Source organism: Mus pahari, chromosome 15, assembly GCF_900095145.1.
Source record: "Mus pahari chromosome 15, PAHARI_EIJ_v1.1, whole genome shotgun sequence".
NCBI lineage: Eukaryota > Metazoa > Chordata > Mammalia > Rodentia > Muridae > Mus > Mus pahari.
The window spans coordinates 52,563,089-52,573,101 of NC_034604.1; positions in this window are offsets into that span (position 1 = coordinate 52,563,089).

Below are 10,013 nucleotides of genomic sequence, written 5' to 3' on the forward strand. Positions count from 1 at the left end.
ATGGTTCTCAACCTGTGTGTCAAAACCTCCTGGGGAGGATCAAATAACTCTTTAACAGGGGTCACGTAAGGCCATCCTGAATATCAGGATTGTGATTTGTAACAGTAACAAATTACAGTTGTGAAGTAGCAACAATAATTTTATGGTCAAGTTTACTATAATATGCAGAACTGTATTAAAGAGTTGCAGCATTAGGAAGGTTGATCTAAGAGTCAGGCCAGAACTCTACACCCAAGGAAAATGTTTTCTAGGAATGAAGGTGAAGTGCTGTGGTCTCAACTGTGACACCTTAAAAACAGCCAGCATGCTTTGTCCTGGCTTTAGTATTTAGGAAATTGCTAGAGTGGATTGTTTTAAGACCAAAGTAAAATATTGCCAAAAGGGAACTCCTATCTTCAGGAAGGAAGAAATGAAGGCACATATTTGGGTAGAATTAAAAGAAATTTTCATTTCCTCTTTCAGTGCAAAGTAAGTTATGACCCTAGCCCCCCCCCCCTCATTTCCAGTTGCCATGAAGTAAGAACCTTCACTCCAGGGCTCACTCCCAGCCTGGGGTTCTGCCTAGCAACTGGCCCCAAAGCAAGAGTCAGTTGACCGTGGTTCTAATAAACTAAAACCTTGGGATCAAGAAGCCGAATAAACCTTTCCTTCTTTCAGTCGACTTGGCTCAAGTGTTTTGTTATAGCAGTGAAAAGTAACTGCTAACACAAACTAACTAATGCACAAATGCCCATTGATGCACAGTTAAATAATAATACAAAGGGTGTATCATTTATTTTTTTTTTACGGTACTTTGACAAACGCAAACATTTGGAAGCAAATTCTTGAAGAATTTTAGTTAGGTGAAAAGCAAGAATAATATTAGATGCGAATGGATGAGATTTTATTTCATAAACTTTATTATTTACAGAAGCCTTGCAAATAAATAAAAATATCACACAGCAAAATTAACCAGACCCAAAGTCTATACATGTTCTATACAGTTAGAAAAGGAATTAAAGAAGCTGTGCTGCTTTGCATTAAATTTACCTTATACTTTCAGACACACACACACACACACACACACACATACACACATATATATCACACTTTAAGCTTTTTTTAGATTGTCATTAATTTTTCAATATATTATACTTACCCAAAAATTCATCAGATTTTGACTTTTTCAGGAATGAGGAGCACCAAAGAGAAGAGCTTCAAAAGTCTGATTTTTAAAAAATAAATATTAAGTACCAGTCTTAATTTCTTGAGGAAAGTCAACCTGCTTGTTTAATTCTCCCTAAATTTTAGTAAAATTTTAAGTCAAAAATTGTATGTCACTTAATCACATTCATGCTGCTGCTTCAGGATGGGTGGGATTGCTCAGTGACATCAACAACAAGGGTGCTTCCCCATCAACAGCAAGGGTGGGCTCTGTCCCCACAACCCCTGTCAAAACCTAGGTGTGGGGACAACGTTTATAATCCCAGCTCTGGAGAGGTGGAAGGGTAGCAGATTCCTAGGGTTTCCTGGCATACCAGCTTAGAGTCTCTAGGCCAATGAGAGAGATTCTACATCCAAATCAAGGGTAAAAGATCCTAACCCACTTCCTGGTTTGAAAATGTAACCAAAACCCACCATTCTCTGAGCACAAAAGGCCTGAGCCTGAAATCCCACCAATGCCTGGACTCGAAATCTGAGCAATCCAGGCTGGCTTGAAATCTCACCAATCCCCACAGTACTGGCTGGTTTTGTGTGTCAACTTGACACAAGCTGGAGTTCTCACAGAGAAAGGAGTCTCCGCTGAGGAAATGCCTCCATGAGATCCAGCTGTAAGGCATTTTTCTCAATTAGTGATCAATGGGGGAGGGCTCAGCCCATAGTGGGTGGTGCCATCCTTGGGCTGGTAGTCCTGGGTTCTATAAGAAAGCAGGCTGAACAAGCCAGGGGAAGCAAGCCAGTAAGTAACATCCCTCCAGGATGAGCATCAGCTCCTGCTTCCTGACCTGCTTGAGTTCCAATCCTGACTTCCTTTGGTAATGAACAGCAATGTGGAAGTGTAAGCTGAATAAACCCTTTCCTCCCCAACTTGCTTCTTGGTCATGATGTTTCGTGCAGGAATAGAAACCCTGGCTAAAACACCCACCCTGGAAATCTCCACCCTGGAAAACTCCCCCCCAAGAAACGCTATGAAAGACTGTCTCCTTCTCCTGCTTAGTTCCCTGCGGCTTTTGCCTGTGCAGAGGCGGCCACACTCTTGTGTCTCTCCCAGTAAAAAATCATAGGTGTGGGGTTTGTCGTGTGGTGTGACTTTGTAGATTTCCTTGTCTCCTGACTACCAGGATAGCTCCCTTCATAGCTGTTATCACATCCGCTGGAGAAGCCTTTTCCATCAGAGATTTAATAGTTACCACATCTCCTAAATTGCAACTCAAGGTTGTCTGCAGGCTTCCTCTGACATGTGTATACATAGACACCCTTGATGAATACACACACACATATGCGCGGGCACACACACACATACACACACACACTCACACATAGGCATACCCATACACACACCCACACATAAGCACACACATACACACGTACATATGCACACATACTGCTTCTTTGAAAGCTTGTCACCAGTGTGACTATTTCACTAGTGAGAGGTTTTAGTGCCCTGACTGCAGCCTCCATACTATGTAGCACTGGCTAACATCATCGCTGACAGATTAAAGAGCAACATTAAAATGCAGTACTAAAACTGTCTGTGGAGTTTATGTTATGAACTTGCAATGGCTTCCTTCCTCAGAACACTGGCTGCTTGGTTTAGAGTAACTACCACCTCCCTCTGTAAACTGTGGGACTCTTTTATAGGTCAGACACAGCTTCGTCCTTGTTAACAATACCCGTGACATACTTTATCCATGTGATGAAAAGGGCCTAAGTCTTAAAAGACTTAGGAAACGCACCTGACCTTGTGAACAGCATTGTGTCTTCATTCTCTGCAGAGTACTTGTAGTTTCAGCAATCACTGAAATCTTTATAAGCTTAAGGCCCTGCCTTCAACAAATCTCAGACATTTCTCCAACCTACAGTCTGGAACAAGTACTTTTGCAACTTTTAAAATGTGTGTTTCTGGGTTTTACCAGGTTTATGAACTCCAGAACTCAGTGTCTTGTAAATATTAATTTGTGACAATACCTCTAGAATTCTAAATTTAGGTTAGTATTGTATCCTGTTTGAACCACATTTTCACCTGCCTCTCAAACTTTCTGGCTTGTCTCAAAGAGGAACCAGGCCTGCAGCCTCTCTCTGGAAAGACATGGGACATCCCTTCAGGCTGCTCTGCTTCTGGCTGAAATCTGGGGTATTCTTTGGTCGTTTGTTTGTTTCTGAGGACAGATAGGGCCTACAATTCTGGGGTCACATAGGAATGTCAGAGAACAAATCATTGGTTCAACGTGTGTAACAGCACTGTTAGAAGCAGAATAGAAAATCCACTGGAAGAAAGGTTTTGTGAATTCTCAGACAGATGATTAAAAGTCATCCAAAGGGCCAATGAGAGAAGCTACCTTCAAAAATACTGCAAGACCAACCATCTGCAATATGGGCGTTCTGTAAGAAGGGGGAAAAGGAGATAGCTCAGTTAAGTAAATGGTGTCTGAAAACCAGCCAAGTCCAGGGGAAAATATCAGCATGCAGAGCCAGAAAGCCCTAAGGACATAAAAGGGACACACTCATCTTGTGATCATTAAATTGTCAAAGCTTAGACAATTTTGGAGGCATCATGCGTAAAATGACTTATGTGAGAACCTACCTAAGACATAAGCAGGCTTACTTTTTTTTTTTTTAGCAGAGAGTATGCAGGCCTTTTGAGATGATATACTTAAAAGTCTGAAAGAAGAAAGAAAACTGCCCATCAAGAACACACACCTCTTGGCAGACATGTTCTTCTGAAATGAAAGTGGTATACTTTTTTTTTTTTTTTTTGAGTCAAAGAGTATCTAAGGAACTCCATCCCTATTGGACCTTCCTTCTGGGAGAATTCCACCCAGTTATAATGAAGGGTGCTAGGCAGTGCCTCAAGACTATCCAAAAGCACAAGACCCAGTGGTAAAGATAACTCTACAGGCAAAATGACAAAATGGTGATAGGCAAGTTACCTTCACTTCTAGTATAGACTTAATAAAACACAAGCATTAAAAATAGCTGTTATTATGCTGTACTAATGGAGCTCCAATGTAAGTAGGTATGCATCATAACACTGAAACCATATCATGTGGAAGAGAAGTGACAAAAATATAGGATGTCCAACTCCAAGCAGATAAAGGAGTATGCTACAGATACAACCTACTTTTCATAGGCCATGGTACCTACAGAGATAAGACCTGCAGATGTTACACAAAAGGGAAAAGAGAAAGGCATCAAGCCCATCAGCACAAAAGCCAATGAAGTACAGAGCCAGGAAGAGAGTAAGAACATGGACTCTAGCACTGTGTGAAGAATGTAAAGGAGCAATAACACGTAAGCACTTATCAATTATGCAAATATAAATGCGTTAAACTCCCCCAGGGAAGCATGCAGACGCATAAAGATTCAACATCCAACTGCACGTCCGTCATCCACAATGAACTCTTCTTATATTCAAGTAGACGCAAAGGCTAGAAGAAGAGATGCTATGCAAAACAGGTGAAAAGAAGGTAGCAAGACTATGCTTCCTTAAGGCAAAACAGATTCACGTTACAAACTGCTGCTAGAGAGACAACGTGAATAAGTGATAGTAAAGTAACCACGTCAACAGAAAGATATAGCAATTATAAACATGGATTATCTGACAAAAGACCACTCAAGTCAACGAATACTGACAAGTTTAAAAGAAGAAATCCGCAGTCATAGAACAATAGAGGCTTCAATACTCCAGTGTCAACGAAGTATAGAATGTCCAGCCCTGAGTGGCCTGGTGCTCATTATGTGACCTGGGCTGACCTTGAACGCCTGGAAATTTCTTAGCTTCAGTTTCCAAGGTGGCAGAGTTACAGATCTACCTTTCTACACCTGGGGTAACTTTTTAAACAATGGACTTTCACATTTCATTAAGCAATGTGTCAAACACATAAAAGAATATGGATATGAGACATAAACACATAAAATTGAAGGAGAATAATTCCTAAAATGTATAAGATATTGAGCTATGAAATATATAAGATATTGAGTATAAAAATACTCCATAGTTACAGGAACTCATGAAGTATTCTTTACTTCAACTCTTACCAGATTGGAAAAAACAATTTAATAACAGTTGGCGAGGAAATGGAGAAATTGGCCTTTTATACTTTGCCCATGGATCATCACACTTTATAATACAAAGAAGCCAGCTTATCCATTTCTACTGTATAGGTTATTTTTCTGTTGCTTTGATAAATCACCCTGAACAAGGCAATGTTAGGAAGGAGAAGTATATCTTCGCTTATAATTCTAGAGAGATGTGAATCCATCATGGCAGGAAGGCACAGCAGAAAGAGGCAGGCATGGTGCCAGGGGCAGGGAATGGAAAGCTCACATCGTCAGATGCAGGCACAAAACAGAGAGCCAATTGGAAGTGGCAGGAAGCCCCAGGGATGTAATTTTCCCAGCAAGGCTTCATCACTACCTTAGGGTTCAAGCGACTTGAATCACAGGTCGGGGTAGGACTAAAAGATGCCCCAAACTCCTGCCCTCCAGATATAATCTTTCTTACCTCCAGTGTGAAGAGACATTCCAATTTCTTCATGGTAATTTGTAGCTATCACTACTCCTAACACTGATATTTCTTTCTTAGCCTGTTGGTTTAAGGGCATTAAAAGCCCAAAATGAGTAGGGGGAAGTCTGAGCTTCCAGTTCAATGGAATGTTTGTTGTGGCTCCTGGCAGGAGCTCTACACTCCCCACCCCCAGAATGGAAGCAAAAATGTCCCTAGTGGGTCACTAGGAGTGACTATTTCCTTTTCCACCCCTTGATTGCTGAACTTGTGGATCCTGGCTATGGGAGAAACTATACTATATATTGGATGCTGATTCAAAGCTATACTGCTTTCTGTAGGATGCTGTCCCAGCCATCCATGCTGCTGACACCTAGCCATTGCTGTAACTGTGTCTTCAAAAGACCATTCCATCTATCAGACCAGATACTTCAGGATGATTGGAAACATGGTAAGACCAGTGGATTTCATGATCATGGGTCCACTGTCGCACTTCTCTGGCTGTGAAATGAGTTCCTTGGTCAGAAGCAATGCTGTGTGAAATACTATGATGGTGGATAAATATTCTCTAAGTCTATGGATGGTGGTTTTGGCAGAAGCACTACATGCAGAAAAGGCAAATCCATAACCAGGGTCAGTATCTTCCACAAAGTAAGTGGTCCAATGTAGTCAACCTGCCACCAGGTTGCTGGCTGGTCACCTCGAGGAATGGCGCCGTATCTGGGGCTCAGTGTTGGTNTCTGCTGTTGGCAGATCTGGCAGCTGTAGCCAGAACAGCAGCTGTAGCCAGTTCAGCCTCGGTGAGTAGAAGTCCATGTTGTTGAGTCCAAGCATAGCCCCCATCTCTGGCACCATGTTCATGTGCCTATTGGGCACAGGGATGGCTGGGGAAAGAGGCTGACTCCCCACAAAATGAGTCATCTTATCCACTTGATTACTGAACTCCTCAGCTGAAGTCACCTTTTGATGAACATTTACATGGGACATAAATATCTTCACATCCTTTGTCCATTTGGAGGGATCTACCCACATACTTCTTCTCCTTCCACAGATGTCTTTCTTACCAGTTTTCCAGTCAAGATCTTTTCAAGAACCTGACCTTCCAGCCAATCCATTGGCTACAGCCCATGAGTCAGTGAACAATCATGCAGCTGGCCATTTCTTCTTCTAAACAAATTGCATGACTATGTATACTACCTAAAGTTCTGCAAACTGTGAAGATTTCCCTTCACAGGTGTCTTTCAGTCCCAGAAAGGGATTGCAGTGCTGTAGCTGTCCACTCTAGGTGGTGCCTGCATAATGTGCAGAACTATCAGTAAACTGGGTCATAAATACACTTGTTCAACCATAAAGACATAAACAGTAAGCTTATCTTGGTGGGATCTTGCTCTATGGTCATTACTCCCTTAATTCCACTTAATATCCTAGAACATGGGATTAAGCTCCCTTCCACTTTCCATTTGATAATAGACTGCTGCTGTGCACATTTTACTTTACGACTTGATGGACCTGATAACACTGAGCTCATGATGGGCAGTTCAGGTTACATAACTTGGTATCCTGTTGTCAAGTTTCAGTTTCTACTAAGTCCCAATAGCAAGCAAAGAGCTGTTGAGCAAAAGGAGAATAGTTGTTTGCAGATGATGGTAGAACCTTGCTCCAAAATCCCAAAGGTCTCTTCTGTGATTCACCTAGAGAGGCCTGCCAAAGGCTCCAAACAGCATCTCTATCTGCCACTGACACCTCAAATAACAATGGGTATGGTGGAATCACCTAAACCTCCCAGACATCACCAACTGGTAACCAACTGAACAAGTAAGGGAGCCTATGAAGGACATTTCTCATTTAAACCACCTTCCTAGTTAGGGTTTCTATTGCTGTGATGAAATGCCATGACCAAAGTAACTCAAGAAGGAAATGGTTTGTTGGGCTTATGCTTTCACACAACTGTTTATCACTGAAGGAAGTCAGTACAGGAACTCAAGCAGGGCAGGGACCTGGAGGAAGGAGCTGATGCAGAGACCATGGAGGGGTGCTGCTTACTGATTTGTTCTCATGGCTTGCTCAGTCTGTTTTCTTATAGAACCCAGATCCACCGGCCCAGGAATGATACCACCTATTAAGGGAAGGATCCTCCCCCATTAATCATGAATTAAAAATGTTCTACTGCAAGATATTTTAGGGCATTTTCTCAGCTGAGAGTTCCTCTTCCTGGTTGACTCTAGTTTGTGTCAAGTTGACATAAAACTAGCCAGCATGCCATGATCAACACAGTTTTAAAAATTGTAGCCAACAGTCTCATTTCTGGGAGTTTATCCAAAAGATTCACCCAGACTTATATTGGCAGAAATATTTAAAAAGCCATTAATTTGAGAGCTTACATAGTAGAACAGTATTGGTAGCTTCTAAGCATCTACTAATAAGAGGACTATTTCAATAAGTTATAACAACATATTAAAAGTACTATAAAAGTCAAGTGGCTTTCTGTGTACTAATTTTGGAAATATCTTCCACAGATAATGTGAAAACAAAGACTTCCTGTACAAAGATATGGTGGAGACCACAGACCATGCTAGGTATCTCAGACTTTACTTTATACCACACACACAACCAGAGTTTTTTGGGGTTTTTTGGTTTTTTGGTTTTTTGCATTACCTAAAAAATGAACCAAAACAAAATTTATGAGTATGGAATACATTTCTTTGGAAAGCCCCAAGGGAATGAAATCATGCCATATGCAGGAAAAACAAACAAACAAACAAAAACAGAACTAGAGGTCACTATATCAGGCAAAGGAAATCAAATGAAGAAAGACAAGGCTTGCATATTGACTTCCTTGTATAGTAGCTGGGGTAGGGGTGTGACCTACATAGTAGAGAAACCATTAGAGAAGGTCAGTGGAACAAGCAGGAAGGGATAAGAGAAAAGGGTTAGAGAAAACTTTTGGTGACTGTGGAAATGAGCAAAATATGTATTCCAAAGTATACATACCTACAGAAACTTCACAGTAAAAATTTTGATATGCATATTTTTATTCACGAATGACTATAAAAGCATTCCTAGGATATCTAGTGGGTATTATGCCATTGTCTTATTGTTAGGAAGCACAAGAGCCAAAAACTTGCCCTTTATTTTGGAGTAGATACCCTGGATATTCCTTAAATTCAGCTATAGAACCTCTGAAAGCTTTATTGATACAGCAGTACTGTGTGATAAAGCTTTTCCTTGGGAGATCCAATACATACACTATACAGACGTCTGCTCATCCCAGATAGGAATTCCATAACAAACCACAAAAGTCCAACTTGGTGAATTAATAAGGTTACTTAAGAAGTATGGATGAGGGGTTACATATACATGCAGAAATGACTCAAAGACACCCATGTAGCAAAAGCTCACCCCAGAATGGATGATAGCTCACAAAGATGAGAATGTGGATCATATTGCACAGCTGGACCAGGTTAGAGAGTATCCTTTCTAAGTGACTCTGGTTCAAACCTCTTCTGGGCAGTTGGTTTCTGCTTCACCCAGGAAGCTGGTCTGGTCTCAGTCTTTTCTACAGCTTAGTTTGTGTGAAATGATTTTTTTTTCTTTTCCAGCATTTATTACTTACTCTGGCAGGGAGGGGCCTATTGCATCTGATCAGTTCTAGGAACTTCCTGAGCTATTTTGAATTTTACCATAATGTTTAAGAACTTCTCTACTGGATAGAATGCTTTGATCTTGGAGGAAATTTATACAACATTCCACTCCCTTTTCCAGCTCTTATGTCTGTCGGTCTGTTTTTGTCCTCTCTTTTTAAATTATTTCTGGGTCTTGGAGCAGGTGCATATAGTATCAACATGTAACCACAATCAGTTACTTGTTCCCCAGAGCATTACCAGTGGTCATGAGTTGAGGCTGACAACATTGCTGGCCTATGAGTATAAACACATAAGTTTAGAAAGTATATTGAGAGGCACATCATATCCTCCTAGTAAAACAACAGAAGTTGTTTTTGCATTTAAAACTATGACCTTCCCAGCTGTGGGTTTGTCCTGGCTTACAATACCAGGTGTGATCTATCTCTTGTGAAGTGGAGTTCAAATCCATTCAGAAAACTATTGGTTTTTTATCCATGATGACAGAGCCATGATTGCACAAGCAGGCATAGCCTGCCTGGCATGTTGGTATTTTAGCATATAGGGTCCTTAGCCAAATAGGAATGTTGGTGACATTTGTTCACCAGTAGTCTACATGGCCCCTTCAGACACTACAAAAATCAGCTAGTGTGGTGAATGTTTTTAGTACAGTCCCACATTAATTTTTC